Source organism: Diadema antillarum, unplaced genomic scaffold (genome assembly GCF_040938485.1).
Source record: "Diadema antillarum isolate AM-2024a unplaced genomic scaffold, OU_Dant_1.0 scf00000161, whole genome shotgun sequence".
NCBI lineage: Eukaryota > Metazoa > Echinodermata > Echinoidea > Diadematoida > Diadematidae > Diadema > Diadema antillarum.
Genome location: NW_027271050.1, coordinates 187,981 through 211,563, shown reverse-complemented (window position 1 = coordinate 211,563; position 23,583 = coordinate 187,981). Strand labels below are relative to the sequence as shown.

Below are 23,583 nucleotides of genomic sequence, written 5' to 3'. Positions count from 1 at the left end.
ACTTGGGAGTACAAGCTGCACATTTAGGTTATTATGCGCACTAGTGCTGTCTGCTTGAGCAAGGCGCGCCGCGCACCTGGGGTTTTGTGACACATCAAAGAATAATTGTATTGGGAAATCAGGCAATTTTTCAGTTTGCATATCATAATGTAGTACGTTTGGGTGGAAATCACTGATCTCGATGGAAGGACAAGATCTTTTGTGGAAAATAGCTGTTTGGCAAAGGTCTGCGCTCCCAGAATGCTTTTCTAGTTTTATAGAGAAATCGCTATTCGAGACAATCTGTCTAGGTATCCTAAAAGTTTCGTCGGTTTTTTTTTTTCGTTTTTTTTTTTTCGTTTTATTGAAAATGAAATATTACATCAGAACTTGTATCTGTTTTCACCCACCGGGGACAAGCAGCCCGCACAGTTGCCAAATTAGGTATATCTAATTCATGCCTATCCTATCTTTAAATCGTTCAAGCTTACTAAGGATAAAACATATTTCAGAATGCTAAATAATGTGATATGTGCTTATAGTTTTGAATTGGACTCCCATATATACCCAGAGTATGAGTTGTTGAGAAAAAATAAACTTTGAAACTTTCATTTGTCTTATCAGTTAGGCGTCTTTGGTTTAGACACATGTTGATGTTTCCACGCCTTTGCACACTAGACCGACGTGCTCTATCAGTGGAAAACAGGCGTCGGTTAAAATGATGAGCTTGTACCGGCGCACATTAAAAAACAAATAAACAAACAAACAAACAAACAAAGCACACACACATAAATGATAAGGGTAGGGTACGAATCACCAATCTGCGCATATGAGGTGAATCTACGGGATTTCTATCTTGTAAAGTGAATCTGAGATGAAACTGAGAAATATTTTTCGAGGAACAGATATACACATGTTCATCTGAGGGGCGCAGTGCGTAGTTCTGTCGGAGGCATCGAGGACAATAGATTTTTTTTTTTTTTTAATTCATCAAAAAATTATCCTTCTTATTCATTTGCCAAGCGAATGGGGAAGGGAAGCGGGAAATCTTTAAAAATGTTGTATTTTACTTGCTTTTCATTCTTTCAACTTTTCCGTTCGTTGATGTTGCTTTGAGCATCCTGAAAGTGCCACCCATAGTACTTGCCCATTTGCCCCACCCCCTTAGATACGTCACTGTTCCTCTAACAGAAAAGTTTCATTCTAAGCATTATTGCCAATGTATCCTTTATTCTATTCAGGATGAAATCACACTTTCAGTCCATCATTCTCTGGTAATTTGTTTTATTTCGTTCAAATCCGCAAAACCTTCCCTTTGAAATATTGCCCTTTCTCAATTGTGTTTGCTCTCATTTCCGATTACAAAAACTTATTACTGTTGATCATAGAAACATTATGGCATTACTATTCTTAAAAGGTATCACAATAGGCATTGCATGAAGTTTTGATTTTACCAACCTTCTTTTCTTTCTTGTGTTTTCCTTTATCTTTCTTTTCCACCATCTGTAGTTTGAATGCATGGGAGTAAGCAAAAAATACACTCGATTCATGAAATACGACAATGCATACAGCCTAATAAGGTTTAAAATTAGCTAACACATTTTTAACTAGAAAAGCACTCTGAGAGCGCAGACCTCCGCCAAGTATTACATTGTAGCTATAAACTTTCGACCGATGATCTTGCTCTTCTCAAAAAGATTTTTTTTTTTTGTTTCTCTCCACCACTGCCCTGGGAAAAAAGATCTTTGGGCTTTACCCTCCACAGATATCAGTTACAGTATTTCCACCTATCGGTATACATGCTGAAAAATCGCCATATTTCCCAATATAGAAGCCTTTGTTTCGTCCAGTTTCGTCAGAATACCTAGAGCACGCACCAAAGACGCTTAACTAATAAGACAGGAAAGTGCACGCTAATCCTGTACAAAACAGATGGACAGCGCGCGATCCTCAAGCGTATAACGCGCGTTACCTGAGACGCGCTGCTAAAAAGTTTGAAAGTTTTTAAAGTTTATTTACCCTGCAACCCATACTCTGTGTATCGGAGTCCAATGAAAAACATATCCATCTGTAGCACATTATTTTATCAATAATACAGAATTGCAAATAACTATGAAAAGTGTACGAAACAACTATATCAAAGAAAATAAGAATGAAATGCGATTGATGAATAGAAAAAAAAAATGTACAGAAATATACAATATATACACGATATATGGAGAAAAAACAAAAACAAAAATACAGGGAAATATGACGAGAGAAAGAGAGAGAGAGGGGGGGAGAGAGAAGGGAAATGGAGGTGAAGAGGGAGAGTGAGGACACAAGACTGGTGAATGAACAAAAGAAGTGACGAGTGACTTTTGTTTCAGGGAAAAAAAAATTAATGGACAACGTGCAGTCCTCAAACGTACTACGCACATTACATGAGACCTGAGAGGTTTTTCAATTATGTTGCTATGTTACGGGGAGTGGCTTAAATACTAGTACAATCACTTAAGTTTCCCAATGTATCAAGCTGGCTACAAACATGAAGCGTATACGCGGTGTTGAATGTTGCGACATCAGGGGTGGCATTCTGAACACCGTTTTATCGAAAAAAAAAAAACATTGTTTCGATAAGATACAAATATAATTCGTCTTCATCTGGTCAAACTATTCACTGAAGGGCGCAGTGAGTAGTTCTTTCGGACAAATCGAGGACTATAGACCTTTTTGTTTGTTTGTTTCCTATCTTGGAATGAAAAAGAAATGAAACAAAAGAAGGGGAAAATGAGAAATATGCAATGCGAGAAGTCGTGTGATGATTGCGATGTTCTGAAAGGACCCAACGCATGATGTTAGAGCTGATTTGCGACGTCACAATTCTTTCTTAGAAACTGTTATATTTCACAGTGAGAATGAGACGGGAGGAAACAGTGCGCGATATTTAAATTGTTTTTTGATGTCACAGTTGCGTCTTTACAAATAAAAAATAAAATCCAGGAAAAGGAAAAAAATCAATACCTTTCACAGAATGACGGCTCAAAGTTACACATAGATTTTAAATTCTTTGTGACATATCAGTCTGCCAATAAGTACTTCATGGATTTGCAAATTTGCTTATTCTGTGACATAATTGAAAACAATCACGTGAAGTTATGTCATTCAATCACTGGATGATAAATTTTGATCTAAAACAATTCAATTAGAAAGCGGTTGATAAAACAGCATGTCCAACCATCCACTGGGCTGCCAACTCTCGCTCATTAAGAGTGAGACTCACTCATTTAGGTACTTTCTCACTCTAAAACTTCATTTCATTTGCATGCATTTCTATTGATCTCACTCATTTTGACTCCTAAATTATAGCATGGTTTGGCCTATGGGAGTCTCACTCTCGACTACTAGTAGTTTCCAATGTTGGCAGCCCTGCATCCAGTGTCAATACTGTATTAGAAAACCTACCAGAAATCGATGAGAATTACCCCGACAGAATGTGCGAGGGTAGTATAGAGTATAGATAACAATTGCCCTCATGTAGCCAATTATAATTAGAAAAAGAGAAATATTCCTCAAAACATGTAATTTTACTTTATTTTGCAATTTCTATAGATGTTGAATATAATCATTTTCGAGGCAATCACATGCATGATGATAGCATGGTAAGCATCAAGGCTCATTTATCTTGTTAATTGTGTGACCCGAAACCTCAATAGACCAAAACTGCAATGCATTCAGATTGTGTGCATGCTTTTTTTTTCCCTTCTCTCTTTTCAACAACAAAGTTCGCTGATTTGTTAGTGAACTCTTCTCTGACATCGCTAACAAACTTCCCACTAGCAGTGTTGCTGCGCGTTCGCGGTATGGTAAGGATACCACCTATCGCAGGGGCGGATCCAGGAATTATGTAAAGGGGGGGGGGGGGTGACTAATATTTCTAGTGCCACTTCCGGGTTTCATTTCATTGTTTTTCTTTGTATTTCTTTTGTTTTTTAGGAAAATTAAAGGGGGGGGCGTGCGCCGGTTGTGCCCCCCTCTGGCATCGGCACCCTACGTATCATGGCTGTTTGCATATAGAATGAAAAGCTACGCGCGGGATTAAGTGTCATTAGCTATAAAAAACAGTGAAAACGAAGAAACGAAAATCAAACAAAAAAAAACAACTAAGAAACCAAACTAAACACATTTTAATTACATATCCGCTCACTAACGACGCATGGCTGTGAAATTCACGTGTATTACCTATGGAGGGGAGGGTGTGCCGATCGCTAGGTACCCTTTTAAGCTGCGCGAAGAAAACAGACTGCATGCACTAAAATTGCGCTATTTTAAAATGGAGATTCATAATCAACGAGACGGTCACGACATTAAAAACTGCAGTATTTACGGCATATTTGAGGGAAGAATTTAATGGGCGAATTTGTTTTATATCTTCAGAATAAACAAGTTACAGATCCTTCGGGTGACGATAAGTGGTACCCTCAATCATACAGATATTTAGCAGACATTAGTGAGGGCAGACCTGTGTTTATTTGAGAAAATTACTGTTTTCGTTATTATATCTAACATTTCTTACTTTCTCAGCGGAAAATACCGTTTGCATATGCTCATACAGTGATACTAGGTAGAAACGGGATGGGGGAAGGGGGGGGGGGAGGGGAGGGGGAGGGTCCGAACCAGCCACCCTATCTAGTCCCCCTCCTTCATCACGCAAACTTGGAATCACGCGTGTACGCGCGCCATTGCTCGTTCGCATTGTGTGATTTATGCCCTCATTTTGGATATGAACATGCACCAGTAAATTACATGCACGACATGGGGGTATCGTGACCAGTTGTGGATACCATTCATACGTTCGAAGTGTGCTATTCTTTAGAAGTTCACACAAGGGTGTAACGTTTCTAATAATTGGTCATTCGACGTGTGTTTCTCAGTGGGCCTTGTCTATAGAATCTATATCCGTTTTTCATTATGCATTATGTAGTAATGATTAAATTTGGGACGAATTCCCTCTACTCATTCAGGGATAAACCCCCTAACAGCAATGTAATAATCGGGGCGGAGTCTATCAAGCTGCGCAAGCGCATAAATCACTTATCGCTCTCTCAGAAGGGATCTACAGATTGAAGACGAAGTCGCAAGTTCTCAGGTCAGCAGTACGGCGAGTTCATTTTACTGAATTCATGACATCGATGTAAGATCTGCCAAGGTAAGGGCAATGCAGGTTATCGTTTAATTGGCCAGGGAGATCCATTTCTGATCATGTATTTAAAGAACAAATACGAAGTACTTCATTATTGTCAAGTTTACGTATATATGAAACGAATGGAAAATTGAGCTTTTAGCAGATTTTCTAGAACATATCAGATGTATCGGATGTTACCAGTTGGTAATTCTTCATTGAGTACAATGCGTTCAAAAGTCAAAATAGGCCTACCTGCTATCTTAAATAGTATAGGCAGTCTTCCAAATGAAAACTTATCATAGGAAAATGAATTCAAAACATGTATGATGAATGCCATTTTTTCATGTGCCAATTATGTAAAACTCTCGTCTTGCAATATAGACTACACAAGACATACCTATTAAGAGAACCTAGCATAATGGCAGAAGCATATCATTCGCCAGAGCGACATTCGTAGTTTGCAGAATAGTGAGCTCAAGAGACTCCTATTCTTAAATACTTCTCACAGTCAAGTTGAATACATTTTCGAAATGATGCTACTATTTTGTACATTTGTATAAGTCATACGTCATCGGTTACGACGTTTTATGAAGGCACGATCAATTTCACCTTATAGTTAGAACACCTATTTACCTTTAGGAACAGTGATTTGAAAATTTTCAAGATATCACATTTGATGCATATGTGTAGGTCTATTGTATCACAAAACATCCTACCATATATATATATATATTTTTGCAATAAAGCCTACACTATAAGGATATATATTTTTTTTATATAAATGATGTTCACGTTTTGTCCATTTATATATTTAATAATGCTTAACATTGATTATATAGATTCAAATTCTTAAGTGGTTGTTTCTATCCCAAACTCACATTTTGAACTATTTTAAAGCACTAATGCTGGGTTTTTGTTTCACGTGCAAATGGAAAATGGTTCCTTTAATCTAATAATCCTGGAATTGATTATTATGATCTCTAATGATAAATCACGTATGGGTCCGGTGAATGGTGAAGAGGTATTAACATCAGTAATGTGTATAAACTAATGAGTTTTTTAAAATGCACAGTCTTGTGTTTCGTCCAGTTATTTACAGTATTCTTCATTTCTGAAAGTGATTTCATGTAATATATAATGTATCCAGCGTATCTATGCTAATGTTTTTGTAAGCAAGAAGGACCAAGCGCGAACGTGATCGGTCTAGAAATAGGTTGTCGGTGAGTAGAAAAATCTTTCTTCAGTAGGGCTTCCTACACACTTCAACAGAATTTGCTTTATTTAGCATATTTAGGTTTCATTTCATATTCAAGATTATATTGAAGCCGGTTTTAGGTTAGAACTAATGTCCTGATTTGAGTTATATTTCAATGTATAAAATCTACCCTACTAGAAAAATTATGCAGTTAACTTAAAAATCTATGTCTACCGACTTATTATTACAGTAGTTTGCGATGCAGGGTCGGATATCATCACAGTCAAAAGTAGTGTATTACATAGCTCATGTTGTATATCATGCTGTTAGACAACGTATCATCAGACACGATTGCAAAATGTTTATTTCTTGATTTTACATTGATAACATTACCGTTCCCATCCTCCTCCCTCACCCCCCCCCCCCCCCCCCCCCCCCCCCCCCGAAAGAATACATGCCCACCCTTGCACAGTGATATTTTGGCAGGTAGGGTCAATGAACTTGGGAGTACAAGCTGCATTTTATTATTATTAGTATTTTTTTATGTTTTTATGCGCGCTACAAAAGTGCGTTCTCTAGTGTCTGCTTGAGCAAGGCGCGCGCCGCGCAGCTGGGGTTTTATGCATAGAGTTGGATTAACTGCTCTATGGGTTTTATGACACATCAAAGGCTTCTGTATTGGGAAATCGGGCATTTTTTTCTGAATGCATATTATTGGGTGGAAATCAATGATCTCGATGGAAGTGCAAGATCTTCTGTGGGAAGTACTAGTAGGTGTTTGGCGAAGGTCTGCGCACCCAGAATGCTTTTCTAGTTTTAAAGAGAAATCGCGAAGGCAATCTGTCTTGGTATTCTGAAAGTTTCTTTTTTGGTTTCGTTTTATTGAAAATAAAATATTACATCAGGGCCCCATTTCATAAAAGATGTTAGGATGGCAACTCTTGCTGGAATGACAGCTTCCCACAGCAACAGCCAATCAGGAAGCTGGATTCTTGTTGTTACCTTGACAATTATCATTCCAAGGAGAATTGCTATATCAACTTTTTATGAATTGGGGCCCAGAACTTGTATCTGTTTTCGCCCAGCGGGGACAAGCAGCCCGCACAGTTGCCAAATTAGGTATTATTATGTGATCCATGCCTATCCTATCTTTAAATCGTTCAAGCTTACTAAAGATAGAACATATTTCAGAATGCTGAATAATGTGATACTGTATAGGCCCAATGTTTTTAAATTGGGCTCCGATACCCAGAGTATGGGTTGTTGAGTAAAATAAACTTTGAAACTTTCTTTTGCCTTATCAGTTAGGCGTCTTTAGTTTAGACACATGTTGATGTTTCCAGGCCTTTGCCATTCACTAGACCGACGTGCTCTATCAGTGGAAAACTGGCGTCGGTTGAAATGATGAGTTTGTACCGGCGAACATAAAAAGAGAAAAAGAAAAAACAGACAAAGCTCACACAAAGACATAAATGATACGAGCAGTGTAAGAACCACCAATATGAGCCTGCAGTTTGATGTGAATCTACGAGATTTTTTATCGTGTAAAAGGAAAATGAGGTGAAACTGAGGAATATTTTTCGAGGATAAGATAAAATTCGTCATTCATCTAATGAAACTCACGGAGGGGCGCAGTGAGTAGTTCTTTCGGAGAAATCGGGGACTATAGTTTTTTTTTTATGATCTTGGAATGAAAAAGGAAAATGAAACACAAAAGAAGGGGGAATGAGAAATATGCAATGCGAGAAGTCGTGTGATGATTGCGATGCTCTGAAAGGACCCAGCGCATGATGTTAGAGCTGATTTGCGACGTCACAATTCTTTCTTAGAAACTGTTATATTTCACAGTGAGAATGAGACGGGAGGAAACAGTGCGCGATATTTAAATTGTTCTTCGATGTCACAGTTGCGTCTTTACAAATAAAAAAAAAATATCCAGGAAAAGGAAAAAAATCAATACCTTTTACAGAATGACGGCTCAAAGTTACACATAGATTTTAAATTCTTTGTGACATATCAGTCTGCCAATAAGTACTTCATGGATTTGCAAATTTGCCTACACTGTGACATAGTTGAAAACACTTATAATCACGTGAAGTTACGTCACCCAATCACTGGAGGATAAATTTTGATCTAAAACGGAAAGTGTACAATTCAATCAGAAAGCGGTCCATGAACAGCATGTCCAACCATCCAGTGTCAATACTGTATTAGAAAACCTACCAGAAATCGATGAGAATTACCCCGACGGAATGTGCGGGGGTAGTATAGAGTATAGATAACAATTGCCCTCATGTAGCCAATTATAATTAGAAAAAGAAAAATATTCCTCAAAAACATGTAATTTCACTTTATTTTGCAATTTCTATAGATGTTGAATATAATCATTTTCGAGGCAATCACATGCATGATGATAGCATGGTAAGCATCAAGGCTCATTTATCTTGTTAATTGTGTGACCCGAAACCTCAATAGACCAAAACTGCAATGCATTCAGATTGTGTGCATGCTTTTTTTTTTTCCTTCTCTCTTTTCAACAACAAAGTTCGCTGATTTTTTACTGTCTTGTTATCGCTAACAAACTTCCCTCTAGCAGTGTTTCTGTGCGTTCGCGGTACAGGTATTTAGCAGACAGTGGCGAGGGCAAACCTGTGTGTACTTGACAAAATTGCTGTTTTCGTTATAATAATTAACATTTCTTACTTTTCCGGCTGAAAACGGTGTACCATTCGATTATGCTTGTATACTGTACAGTGATACTGCGGTAGTGGGGGGGGGGGGGGGGGGGGATCCGAACCAGCCACCCTATCTAGTCCCCCTCATCCATCACGCAAACTTGGAATCACGCGTGTACGCGCGCCATTGCTCGTTCGCATTGTGTGATTTATGCCCTCATTTTGGATATGAACATGCACTAGCGCCAAATTACATGCACGGCATATGGGTATCGTGACCAGTTGTGGATACCATCCATACGTTTTAAGTTTGCTATTCTTTAAAAAGTTCAAATTTTGGTGTTACGTTTCTGATACTATAGTAATTGATCATTCGACATGTGTTTGTCAAGAGGCCTTTCCAATAGAATCTATATCCGTATTTTATTATTTTAGTAATAATCAAGTTTGGGACGAATCACCCTCTAATCATGCAGGGACAAATCCCCTACCAGCAATGTAATAATCGGGGCGGAGTCTACCGAACTGCGCAAGCGCTGCAATATCGCTCTCAGCTCTCGACCTCAGAAGGGATCTACAGATTGAAGACGAAGTCGCAAGTTCTCAGCAGTACGGCGAGTTCAGAACATCGAGGCATGATCTGCCAAGGTAAGGGCAATGAAGGTTATCGGTTGATTGGCCAGGGAGGTTCATTTCTGATTATTTATTCAAAGAACAAATACTAAGTACTTCGGCAATTTCTCAGCATGATATCATAATCTAGTTCACATGGGTCGAAAATCACTGATCTCAATGGAAAAGCAAGATGTTCTGTGGAAAGTAGCTGTTTGGCGAAGGTCTGGGCTCCCAGAATGCCGCTCTAGTTTTAAAGAAAAATCGGAAAGGCAAATTGTTTGGGTATTCTGTAAGTTTCTTTGGGTTTTTTTTGTGTGTGTGTGTGTGTGTGTGTTTGATTGATTTTTGGTTCCGTTTTATTGAAAATAAAATATTACATCAGAAATTGCATCTGTTTTCGCCCAGCGGGGACAAGCATCCCGCTCAACTGTTACAAAACAGGTATATGTAATACATTCCTATCCTATCTTAAAATCTTTCAAGCTTACTAAAGATAAAACTTACTATGATATAATGAAAGATATTTCCGAATGCTGAAACTTAAGTACTTAACAGCAGGTATTTGCTTTTTAGTTTTGTTTACCTTTCTTTTTACTCCCCGTGAGTTTCCTTTGGCAGTGTTGCTTCCTCCTTCCTGTTGTGGGTGTACATATAGAGACATAGTTGGTATGATTATGAATCGACGTGCCAGGAAATGAATAGAATTGGTTCAGCTATCAAAACTTTACACATTACATGGAAACATTTTATTTCTAGTTATTTGGTCGTCATCGTTGAAATGTTTTCATGTACATGTATAAATCTGTAAGATAATCTTATATGATTTTTTTTTTTTTGGGGGGGGGGGTCAGTATTAAGATATGGGGTCAATGGGAAAGCCTACAGATATAATGCGTATCATTTTAGCGTCAATTTTAGCGCCAATTTGGCGTCAATTTGGACTGAGTGCTCGGCATTTTCAGCTTCGTAAATTTGGAGGTCTGGGAAATTTAGATGTATAATGCGATAAAAAAAGAAGTAGGATAAATGTTTATGTACAGAATGGTATTCCTACTTACTTTGGCCCGGAGCTCCTTTATCCGAAACTCTCGATCGCGTTGAAGGAGTTCTGAATGGTTCTCTACAAAGAAATGACAATGAAAATAAGCAAGTGGAAGACACATGGTTTCCGAGAATGAATAGGGGGTATCTCGTTCTGACAGAAAATTTCATTAGGTGCTATTATCGTAAGAATAAAAATGTATACTATACAGATATTAGTCCTACACTATTTGAGTTCTTTTGATAATGATAATGTCAACTGATATCTTTATCAAATTCAGGGCCCCATTTTATCAAAAGATAAAATCAATTGTAAATGTCAATACCACACAGGCTGCCACATACTTACAGTTGAAATCAACTATAGACAATTTTAACTCTTCATAAAACAGGGCCCAGGTATGTTATGGGTATAGATAGAGTGGCCTTAGATTAGATCACCCTTTAATAGCATGCTTTTGTTTTCAATGTCAGTATACTTCAGGTTTAGCTGATAAGATATATGTGGTCTTTATAAGCCTATGCCATGTATTAAACTTATAACTATCTTTATTTGTCGTACAAAATTGAGCAAATTAACACTCCCATAAGCTTGAAAAGGGGCAGAAGGCGCCTGAATACAATTGTAGCTTTGAATGGGGAGAGGGGAGATTGTTCTATCCTAGGATCAATTTAACAATTCTTTAGAAAGTGAGGTAACGATGTACCAAGTTCCCTCTCCAGTTACGCAGTACAAATTATTCTAACAAGATAGATAGATCTCGCTGTTCTTACCGGATATGGCAATTATTCTTGCTTCGTGAAGAGTCCCCCTCTCTTTTACGTGCACGTGCTGGTTAACAGCGATGTTTCCGACGACACTCTTGGCAAAAACTATAGCTGTTGTATTTTCTGTCTCAAATGCAAGGAGCACTCTAGTAAGGGTAGATACATTACTCTTTCGCCTCATCTTCTAGCCTGTAAGAAAGAAAAGTCAAGGGATATTAGTACTATTCATAATCATAGGTTCAATTTCATGTGCACTTATCATCTACTGAAATAATACTTGCAGCATTTTTTGACAGGCAGTAAAAGTTTGTCAGTCCCCCCTCCCCCTCCCCCCCCCCCCCTCAGGAAAGTGAGATCAAGGTCATTTTTTCCTTGGGCTGAAAGGGCCCCGAGTCCCCCTCCATTCCGATATGTCAGGTTGGATTTCCCTTGAAATAGAAAATTTTAAATTAGACCTAATGTTAGGTTGAGGTAGAGCTAGTGTTTCAGTCTAGATAGATTACAGGGGTAAAAGTATTATACTAGTAGTCCATCTCTTTCGTCCAGCTTTTAATCGATCTACAATATACTGCAGATGAATATTTCTTTGGTCTAGATCTAGACCTAGATAGATTTCTCGTTAAAGTCTAACTGTTAAGTAGAAGTTTTCTTTTTCACGAATTTTCAGAACAGCCTTGCTTAATTAAGCAAATTGCATTTTGCAGTAAATTTTGAATGCCCTTCCTTGGTAACGGCATATTCAGCTAGAAAATCATCTAAAGATATAATGGATTATGAAAGCCTTAGTTTTTAAGCATTCGGCTCACAATGTTAAAAAGTGATCATTGTGAGTTCAATCTTTATTTTCATTTTCAAATTATTTCATGCTTCACACGAAAATAGCCAAGATAAAAAATAGAATGACACACTACCAAAATAACAAGGCATACATTGGCTGAAAGTTCATAGGAATGTACAACAGTTTGTCTCATAAGCACAGTGGCCTGTTCGTAAAGTTGGGCTATGGTCGAGTACCGGTACGAGAAATATGAGAGCCCACGAAAAAGCATTGATTGTAGATTATGCACAATGGATCTGTAAGCGTTGTACAATACATCTTACCATGGTAAGATTTCTTTTTCTTGAATATCAAGCCAACCAAGGTATTGTGCATTGTACAAATCCCTCAATTTGTATATGTATTAACTACAAAAGTTTGAACATAATCAAGTCTTATCTTTTGTCAATGATGTGTATTGAATTGCCATTTGATAACATAAGCGCAGCATACGAAAATCTTACTGAAATTTGACACATATGTGACCGCTGTAATATGAAGATGTTTACACAACACCTTATTGAAAATGTGATCCCATAGTGAGAACATAATATTAAATGTAATTTGTGCAAATGAAGGGATGATGTAAGTTATAGCTACATTGTGGAACTTCAACACTTTTAGAGCATTATACTTGTGATTGCAGGAGAGGTGATTGTTTGGGGCCTAATTTTGACAAGAGTGAAAATTGTGTCGGCATTTAATGCACTGTGGTAAGTCTACATGTTGCTGACCAATGATGCGGCTGGGCAATTCTGAGATGAGTATATTAAATCGCACTGAAGAAACGCCTGCACACTGATGGCCGTGATAGGAATTGTCAAACTATAGATACGGCATTAATTCAATTGTTTACTAGTATACAAGAGACCCGGGGTCTCGCACCCACAAATTCACCTTTCATGCATTTTTTAGACTCTTACTTTAATCATAAAGACCATGGGGTCGTAAGTCGAGCCTCCATGGGCCCCCAGGTGTGGCATGGTAACAGATTGAGATTCTATCCCCCTACAGTGTCCCAGGGATTCTACCTGCCAACTGAATTGGTGAAAATCGGTTATGGGGTTTTCGACAAGAAGAAGAACTTTACGCACAACGGACGAAGAGCGACTGCAATAACTCACTTGAGGCACGAGTGAGCCTTCGGCTCAGGTGAGCGTAAGGTACATGTGATTTTCAAGTGCCTCGCCAAGGGCCCGAATACCGCCACCCGGCTTAAAATAAGCGCACTGAACATAAAATTATGCCCGGGACTGTGTAAAGTTTCCCTCAAAAACTTGAAACTTGGCAGGGTTGCCACAAACAAGCAAAGTGGTGAAAAAAGAGCTGTTTTTCGCGAAAATCTGAAATTTATATGAGGAATACGTGTTATATAATATCATCACGGTCACCTGCACGCATCTTTTAAGTGTCTGTCTATGGAAGTATCACGGTCACCGGCACACGTCTTTTACGAGCTTGCCTATGGGAGCGCGGGTGGCGAGTCGCGGGCCCCTTCCTGATCGCGCAACTTTTTCGCATCGTTCGCGTTTGAGGACGATAGCTGCAATTTCCTTTATCGAACAGTAAATTTGTGGTTGTATTGGAATCTTCAGAATTGTTCAAGTATGTAATTGGGATTTCATAGAATTTCAGTGACGAAATGTGATTTAAATATGCGTAAACATTAACTATGGCGAGGTGCGGGTCACCCAAGCATACATAATATTACAGCATGGAGCTACAAACGAACACGAATCGCCTCTCAGAATCGGAAGCGGTCTAATTAGTATGGTAGCCGTACTATATCGACCATAATTATGTGTAACAAGTTAACGTTAGTAGGGCTATCATACTCCCAGTTTTAACAAAACACCGTTAGAGTGATAGAACAGACTTTTTCAGAATTCGACGCTGACAACAATTTAATTTAACCTTAATAGTGTTAGCATTTAGGCTACCTAACGTTTATTCTGAATCTGAAGAAACCTGGGGGTGTTTCATAAAGTTGTTCGTAAAGTTACGAACAACTTAAGAGAAACTGGTTATCAGTTCTTGTGCAGAATTATGGAAATTCTGATAAGTATAGCACATCAGGGCCCTGTTGCGTAAACCCTTACCGCTGGACTTACCGCTCCTTTTTAGCGGTAAGTCTTCAAATTAGCGGTTAATTTTATCATCCTTTATGCTGATTGGCTGTGACACCTAATTTTGACGGTAGTTACCATTGAATTTCAATGGTAAGTTTTATGCAACGGGCACCAGAACTGATCACCAGTCGCTCGTAAGTTGTTCGTAATTTTATGAACAGCTTTATGAAACAGGGCCCAGGGTCACGTCTATGTGAGATAACGTAGTTAGGCCTAACGACACTAACGATAGGCGTCTATTGTAACGTCCATACTACTTTATTGACCACGGTTTATGAAAAGGTGAGAGGTTAGGACCTACCTTGGTATTTTAGCACCAGCAGATTGTGTTTAGTCCCCAACCTCGTAGGATCATCAGAGAGTCATACGAAAAGACGTCCGTTGCTAGCTAGGATCATAATATGATAGCGGCAGTTCAGTTCATCAACACGCGAGGTGCACGTGGTGCAGGCAGGATGTAGCAACCCATACCCTAACTTTTGCGGGCCCGCCGGCCGGCGCGGCCTGCTGCTGCCGCCTCCTGGGGATATCGGAAATAGGGCCCGCGTGCGGCGCGCGCGGCCTGCGTCTCGGCCTGCGTCTTACGTGTCGATCCGCTAGCGAAGCGCGTGTGCAATTACTAACATTGCGAGTGGTAATTTTCGCGGTGTTCAAATTTCCGCGCATTACGCGCAACCAGAAACTAGCGCGAAAATAAAAGCTCTCGAAAGTTTTGCATGCCATACGTTCCTGTGCGATATGTCTTGAATCCGCGGAATTAAAAACACGCGAAACTATTCTGACCCGGCCAAGCAAACAAAATTAGTTGCGCGAAAATATCCACTCTTACAGAAGTAGTGTGATGGTATGCTGCGCGTCGAAGCATTCCTAATAAGATTGTACGTGGCCGGCAGAGTTGATTTAGAAACTAGGATCTAATTACAAGTAAACTTTTAACAGAGTATACCTAACGTTGGGCCTCAATAAAATCGAACGAACGTAAAAATATAAAGAAACTTCTGTGCACATGTGTTTGTCATTAATATCAAACTTAGATCTATATGTACTCATTCATAATTAAGTTGTAATAATCTTCCAATGATATAATTTGAAATGTTTAATGTAACGTTTTTAATACGACGTAGTGCCTAATAATATTCTAACACAAGGGAGCATGCTATTCGTATAATTTACATGTAGCGTTAGAACTACGTTAGAACAGGAAAGATAGGGAAGAAAGTAGAATTTAGAAAAGAGAGGGTATATTAGGTGTCTTTGTTGAATCATGAGACTATTGAGAGTATCTTTGTTCTTTCTTGAATCTTTGGTGGCTCTTAAAAGAGCCGTTGTTTCAAGGCTTAAAAGCCTGACGCCTTTCCCTGCTTTTCAACCACCACAGGTACCACTCTACGCAGATGGTCGATGTACCTGCCGCACAGATCGGGGGTCATCGTCGTCCGCCAGAACTCGTAGATGGCTTCCCTGAGCTCTGCCAGAGTCTGCGGCTTGGCTGTCCGTTGGAGCCACAGCTTCAGCTGGTGCCACACTAGTTCAATTGGGTTCAGGTCAGGGCTCTCCGGAGGGGTGACCCACCAATTGATTCCCTTCTCCCTCATGAACTCTTTTGTGAATTTGGAACAGTGCTTAGGATCGTTATCCTGTTGGAAGCGATGGTGGTCAGGATAAGTCACCTCAATGAAGGGGATTAGGGTATTTCGGAGAATCTCCTCGCAGTAGAAAGCCGAGTCCATGATACCGGAGAAAACGAGGATAGGCGTAGCTCCCCTCCGGGAAATTCCGGCCCAGACGTGCAACTTGCCGGGATGCTTCGGCCTCCCCTTCAGCTTTCTCTCCTGCCCCCTCTTTCTGAAACACAACTGAGCGTTCGGATGGAGTTGCACGCTGCACTCGTCGCTGAATATCACGTCGTCGAAGGTCTCATGGTCGGCCATGAGTTTCTGACAGTGCGCTTCCCTTTTGATCTGATTTTCCCGACGAACTATCTGCGAGGGTTTCGCTCGGCAGGGGACCCAGCCAAGGCTTTGCCTGCAGCGCCTGATGGTCGATGCAGACACGTCGAGCTGATATTCTCTTGAGAGGATATGTTGAATATCCCTGCTGCTCAGCTCATCATTTCCCTGGTAGAGATTGTCGATTATCTGGCGATAACCGTCAAGCTTGGAACGGCGGGGATTTCGCCTCTGCGCTTCCGTAGAGCCGGTCCGCTTGTATCTCTTCATGAAGGCAGATACTGCCTGCCGGCTAACACTGATGCCTTCTTCCGCTAATTTAGCTTCTATAGCAGTGGCACCAATGTGATCTCGAGACAGACTGAGGACTCTCTGCCTCGTGGCAGGAGACATGCGCCCCATTCTGCACAATCTTCTCGATATAACGCTTGAGTACTTAGGTGAATGAACAGTCCTATCAGAGCTTTCACAGCGAAGACAGTAGACCATGTGTGTGTCTTCAGCCAGCATTTATATACTCGCGGACGGATTGAGAAAATAGCGCCAACTTAACCTGATGCAAATATTTGCATACTCACCGAAAATTTGACCAATCAGATCATGTCAAATTTACAGAGGTGTGTTTTCTCTCTTCACTCCGGCCTACTTTCCGTCGACAGTGGAAGGAAATTAAATGTGTTGAATTGTATTGAGATTCTGATAAGTATAGCACGCAAGAACTGATCACCAGTCGCACTTAAGTCCGTAATTTAAGGAACAGCTTTGTGCAACATCCCCCAGGGTGACATGGAAAAAGTGATTTGATGACTGCAGTGTAATTATTTCGCCCTACAACATTCATTCCAGAAGTACAATGTACATGTAGTTTTTTTTTTTTTGGGATCGGAACGTTCTTGTCTGTGTTAAGGCTGTGTCACACTTTTCCGGGCAAGCTACTCGGGCTTGTGATGAAGAGGAAGTTTCCAGCACGTATAACATTTTCCGCGAGCGAACAAGAATGTTTGCAATTTTTGCACTTTATTCTTACCTTCTAGACGCGTGCTACTTACCTTCTATTTGCTTGAATTCTGTGTGACCTGCTTTCGCTAGGAGAGCTTTGAACAGATCCGTTTTCTGTTACGAGCGACTTATGGGTACTGAGAAGTACCTGCGTTGGAGTTGCCTGCGAGATGTTGTCGGTAACGGTCTCCTACTGGTGTTCTGCGTGTACCCCTGCGAGCGAACCCTACGACTCGGAACAAGTTTTGAGCATGCCGAAGGCCTTGTTATACCGTACTGACGAAAGATTATTATTTTGTGCACGAAAGATTATTATTTTGTGCACCAAAAATAATCGCCCTCTTGTGTCTAAATACATGTAAACACAGAACGCGTAGATTCGCGTTATCGCAAGTAAAGTTATCGAATGAACGCATATATATGCGTAATAATCATCAAAACGTAGATACACAAGCTCAATAGAAATGTCATCGCCTAACTAACAGGAATGGAAAGTGTCCCTGGGCGATGCGGGGGTGGGGTGTGTTTTGTCATAGGCGGCTTGACTTGCGGGGAAACAAATGCGCTCCCCGGAACTCAACAACAACAACAACAAAAAAAAAAAAAAAACGAAACAAAACAAAACCGCCCTCTTGTGTCTAAATACATATAAACACAAAACGCGTAGATTCGCGTTATTGCAAGTAAAGGTATCGAATGAATTCATAAATACGCGTAATAATCATCAAAACGTGTAGATACACAAGCTCAATAGAAATGTCATCGCCGAAGTAACAGGAATGGAAAGTGTCCTTGTGCGATCCGGGGGTGGGGGTGTGTTTTGCCATAGGCGGCTTGACTTGCGGGGAAACAAATGCGCTCCCCGGACCTCAACAACAACAACAAAAAAAAAAAACAAAACAAAACAAAACAAAACCGCCCTCTTGTGTCTAAAATACATATAAACATAGAACGCGTAGATTCGCGTTATTGCAAGTAAAGGTATCGAATGAACGCATAAATACGCGTAATAATCATCAAAACGTGTAGATACACAAGCTCAATAGAAATGTCATCGCCTAACTAACAGGAATGGAAAGTGTTCCTGGGCGATGCAGGGGTGGGGTGTGTTTTGCCATAGGCGGCTTGACTTGCGGGGAAACAAATGCGCTCCCCGGACGCGTGTGTTTTTTAGACGGCACAGATTGGGGAAACTAAAAATCTATCGGGGACCCTATCCCTAAACCTAACCCTAATCTTAATCCTAACCCTAACCATCAAACCCTAACCCTAACCCTAACCCTAACCCTAACCCTAACCATAACCCTAACCATAACCAAAAACCCTAACCCAACGTTTTTCCCATAGGTTTAACACGCGCCATGCCCCAATCTGTGCCGTCTTAAAAAAAACGCTCCCCTCCCGGACCTCAAAAACAAAAAAACAAAAAAAAAAAAACCAAAAAAAAAACAAAAAAAAACGCCCTCTTGTGTGTAAATACATGTAAACACAGAACGCGTAGATTCGCGTTATCGCAAGTGAAGTTATCGAATGAATGCATAAATATGCGTAATAATCATCAAAACGTAGATACACAAGCTCAATAGAAATGTCATCGCCGAAGTAACAGGAATGGAAAGTGTCCCTGGGCGATGCGGGGGTGGGGGTGTGTTTTGCCATATGCGGCTTGACTTGCGGGGAAACAAATCTGCTCCCCGGAGCTTTTAAAAAAAAAGTCGCTCTCTTGTGTCTAACTACATGTAAACACAGAACGCGTAGATTCACGTTATTGCAAGTAAAGGTATCGAGTGAACGCATACTATATAGCCGAAGTAACAGCAATGGGAAGTGTCCCTGGGCGATGCGTAGGGGGGGGGGGGGGTGTATTTGGCCATATGCGTCTTAACTTGCGGGGACAGAAATGTGCTATCCGGAGCTCTCCGCAATTGATACGCATCTGAAAAGTACTTAGCGCGTATCTCTCTTGTAGTTGCTCGATCTGCTCACGCAAGTCCGTTTTAACCGAAGCAAAGTTTTGAGCATGACCAGAACTTTTTTCCGTCGCGGGGATGCCCAGCAAGGTACACGCAGAACGCCAGTAGGATGCCCTCAGCACTTTCAAGGCAATTCCCACGCAGGTACTTTGCAGTCCATTGAGTTGTTAGGCCGCATATGGCCAAATACATCCCCCTCCCCCCCCCCCCCCCCCCCCCCCCCCCCCCCCCCCCCCCCCCCCCCGGCGTAGCTCAGGGACACTTTGCATTGCTGTTTCTTTGGCGATGAAATTTCTATTGAGCTTCCGTAACTACATGTTTGATGATTATTACGCATATTTATGCGTTCATTCGATACCTTTACTTGCAATAACGCGAATCTACGCGTTCTGTGTTTACATGTATTGAACACAAGAGGGCGATTAGTTTTGGTGCACAACTAATAATCTTTCGTTAGTACCATAGGTCATCCCGATTTTTTAGACACTACAATGTATAAAAGCTTACATTGTCGTCATGAATCATGTAACTATGAAACAATGCATCAAGCCAGACAAAGATAGGTCAAGTCTGTCTATCATTCCTTATTGACCAGGTTTATTTACATTGGTATATTCATCCGAACACAAACAGGGATATCTAGCGGTTAAGAGTAGCAATGGCATACGCATTTATTCATTTTAACCCTAACCCTTTACAACAGCAAAAGATTATAAATGCGTATGCTTTAGAGTGAATTTGTTTACACTGTAAAGTATTTTTGGTAACTGTAAACATATAGGCCAAATATACCCCCCCCCCCCCACCGCCCTGCCCAGGGAAACTTCCCATTCCTGTTATTTCAGCGATGTCATGTCTATTGAAGATGTGTATCTCCCCGTTTTGGTGATTACTCGAGTATAACGCATATTTATGCGTTCATTCGATACAGTACCAGTACTTGCTATAATTCGATTTTACGCGTTTTGTGCTTATATGCCGATATGTGGTATATGGAACGGAATTCCCCCTGATATTCGCGGCAGCACATCATTACGATTATTTCAAAGGAGATACAATTTATACCTTCCAAATGAACACGCTGAATGTTCCTGATTTTTAGGCCCTTTGTGTGTAGGTGTTCGAATGTATGTGTCTATCTGATAGGTGTATACAGACATGTTTTAATTTGCTGTAATTGAGAGGTTTTTATATTTATCAAACATATTTACCAGGACATGATGTATTATAGTATACAATGTATATGTATTTTTTAGGAGACAGGGTTAAGTATAAGGCTGTGCCTTTTTGTTTGTCTCCTAATGCTATCCAATCATCTCATTTTGTTATACTTATGAATGTTGTTGTAATGACAATGCTTTTGTGTAGTCTAATTGATTGTGATGCTGCAAATTTTCTGTTATAAAATGTTGATTTTTTTTACTGGAACTAAATTGAAGTGTTAAATAAACCTGAAAACTGAACCCTGAATCTACGCGTTCTGTGTTAACATGTATTTAGACATGAGAGGGTGGTTATTTTTCATGCAAAAATAATATCTCTCGTAGTAATATAGGTCTTCCCGATTTTTCTAGACACTATGGAAGCTCACATTATCGACATGAATCGTGGAACCATTTCACACATCAAGCCAGATATATGTATATATATATATATATATATATATATATATATATATATTATATGTATTTAGGAGGGGGTTATTTTTTCCGATGCAGAAATAATAATGTATCGTGCGTGGTGTACATCTTTCACGATTTTCTAGAGACTGCAAAAGCTCACTTTAGCGTCATGTATTGTGTGAACATTTAACACATCTAGCCAGACGAAGACAGGTCCAGTTCATTTCCATCTAAGAAGATGGCTGGATAGCCCATATTCAGCTAGGTTAAGCTGGTCTTCCATGGGGTCCAGTTGAATGTGAGGTGGGACCACTTCACTGGGTTATTTCACACGCTGTTCTTATCAATGGATGAATGAAGTGGGATCTTTTATGTGCATGAGTTGTGATTCTCTCATACACGGGACCTCCATTTTATGTCCTATCCGAGGGACAGAGTGTTTTACCTCTTGTTAGAGGGACGGTATGCTTGCACACATTGCTCAGTCCAGACTCGGGTTCGAACCCGGGCCGCGTGATTGCGAGGCAGACGCGCCACCGATTGAGCCAACTCACCGCCCAGTAGGTCTATCAATCCCTGTTGACCATTCAAAGTGGTAGTTAAAGGAGACTTCCGGATGATTTTCAGATTTTTACATTTGAACACCTATAAATTAGTTATAACTGAGGACAGAGTTTCAGAATTTGTGATAATTGGGGTAAAGAATAAGAATATTTTCAAAACTTAGAACTTGCAGTGAACAAGGATGATGACATGGCAGAGTCACCGTAACAATGCATGAGTTGGGGCTCGAGGAAGCAGAGCAAAAGAAAAAGGCATGCATAGATTACAGTGTTTATACAGGTGAACAAGGTCAAAGGTCAAAGAAGATTAAGGTCAAAACTCTGTGTAGAAGTTCTGAAGCGCTCACCTAGTTCCATCACATAAAGCAAACAATCGAAATCGGGTTAGAAATGGCGAAGTAGCATTTTGTAGCCAATGCACAATATAGGTCAAAAACCAAGGTCAAAGGTTAAAGAAGTTAAAGGTCAAAATTCTGTATAGAAGTTTTGAAGCCCTCACCTAGTGCCATTACATAAAGCAAACAGAATCGAAATCGGGTTAGAAATGGCGAAGGAGTAGCATTTTGAAGCAAAATGTACAATATAGGTCAAAGGTCAAGGCCAAAGGTCACAACTGAAATTCTGTGTGGAAATTTCAAAGCTCCCATGCAGTGCTATCATATAAAGCAAACAGAATCAAAATTGGCTCATAAATGACAGAGAAGTAGCAAATTGAACATTTTGATCACACACGGACACACACACGTACGGAGCCCGTTTCATAGTCCCCTGCTCGAACTCGTTCGGCGGGGACAAATATGTGAACCTCCTATGTCATCATCCTTTTTCAGTGTAATTTCTTTAAGGTTTATCAAAATATAATTTCTCTGCTCAAGAATGACAATAAATTCCACAAATCTATGTTGCCCTCGGTGGCCCATTCTTTGCATCAATGTCCACACAATCATTAAACCGTCAGCGAAATTATTTCAGAAATAAATTATTTAGGGACCAAAACGCTCTTGTCCGTGTAAGGGCGTGGCGGAGCAGTGTTTGTGGCCTATATGTTTTACTCTCTTAAAAAATCGAGTGAAAATATTCACTCTTAAAGGAGTGAATACTAAAATGAGTGAATTTTGAGTGAAAATGTTCATTTTCATTCGTTTTAGAGTGACCTCAGGGATCACTCCACAATCTTCGAGTGATCCTTGAGGTCACTCCAAAATGAGTGAAAATGAACATTTTCACTCAAAATTCACTCCAATTTCACTCTAAATTCACTCTTTTTTGTATTCACTCCTTTAAGAGTGAATATTTTCACTCGATTTTTTTTAGAGAGTAGATACAAAATACAGGTATAGAGGTTTGACAAATTCATTCTTTTAGTTTGCAATTATATTTCAATCATTTATTACTGAATCATGCACACTTCCAATTCTTGTTACTACTGCGATGTTTTTTTTTTCTATTGAGCATGTGTACAATGTATCTATACGTTATGATTGCTACTTGCATAATTATTTATGCGATCATTCGATACCTTCACTTGCAATAATGCGAATCTACGCATTTTGTGTTTACATGTATTTAGACACAAGAGGGTGGTTATTTTTTATGCACAAATAATAATCTTTCATCAGTACTATCGGTCTTCCCAATTTTTAAGACACTATAAAAGCTAAAATTATCGTCATGAATCGTGTAAGCAGTTAGCACACCAAGCCAAAGATAGGTCCAAGTAGGTCTATCATTCCCTGTTGACCATGTTTATTCACATCGGTATATTCATCCGACCACAAGTGCTCTCTAGCGGTTATATCATGAGAGAAGCATACACATTTATTCATTATATTTTGCAGTTGTAAACCGAATGTATGTCTCTTGGAATATATGCAAGTATTCCATTACGAGAGGGGTCTGCCACATTAATTTCTTTGTAACCCTAACCTTAACCCTTACCCTATCTCTGTACAACATCAATAGATAATCTACAAATGTGTGTGCTTTAGAGTGAATTTGTCAACATTATAAAGCATTTTGGTACCTATAAACATATAGGCCAAATACATCCCCGCCCCACCTATAGAGACTTTCCATTCCTCTTACTTCGACGAT

At 39.9% G+C, this 23,583-nt stretch overlaps 1 protein-coding gene and 1 long non-coding RNA gene across 2 annotated transcripts in view; both read left to right on the top strand.

Annotated features, from left to right (window-relative positions):
- The window catches only part of LOC139722215 (intraflagellar transport protein 172 homolog), a 107,776-nt gene that overhangs the window by 56,713 nt on the left and 27,480 nt on the right, over positions 1 to 23,583 (top strand). The gene's annotated exons all lie outside the window — the stretch shown is intronic.
- LOC139722214 (uncharacterized) lies at positions 9,443 to 16,377 on the top strand. Its single transcript, XR_011710276.1, has 3 exons — positions 9,443 to 9,661; positions 13,269 to 13,406; positions 15,762 to 16,377. It is a non-coding gene; the product is annotated as an uncharacterized lncRNA (long non-coding RNA).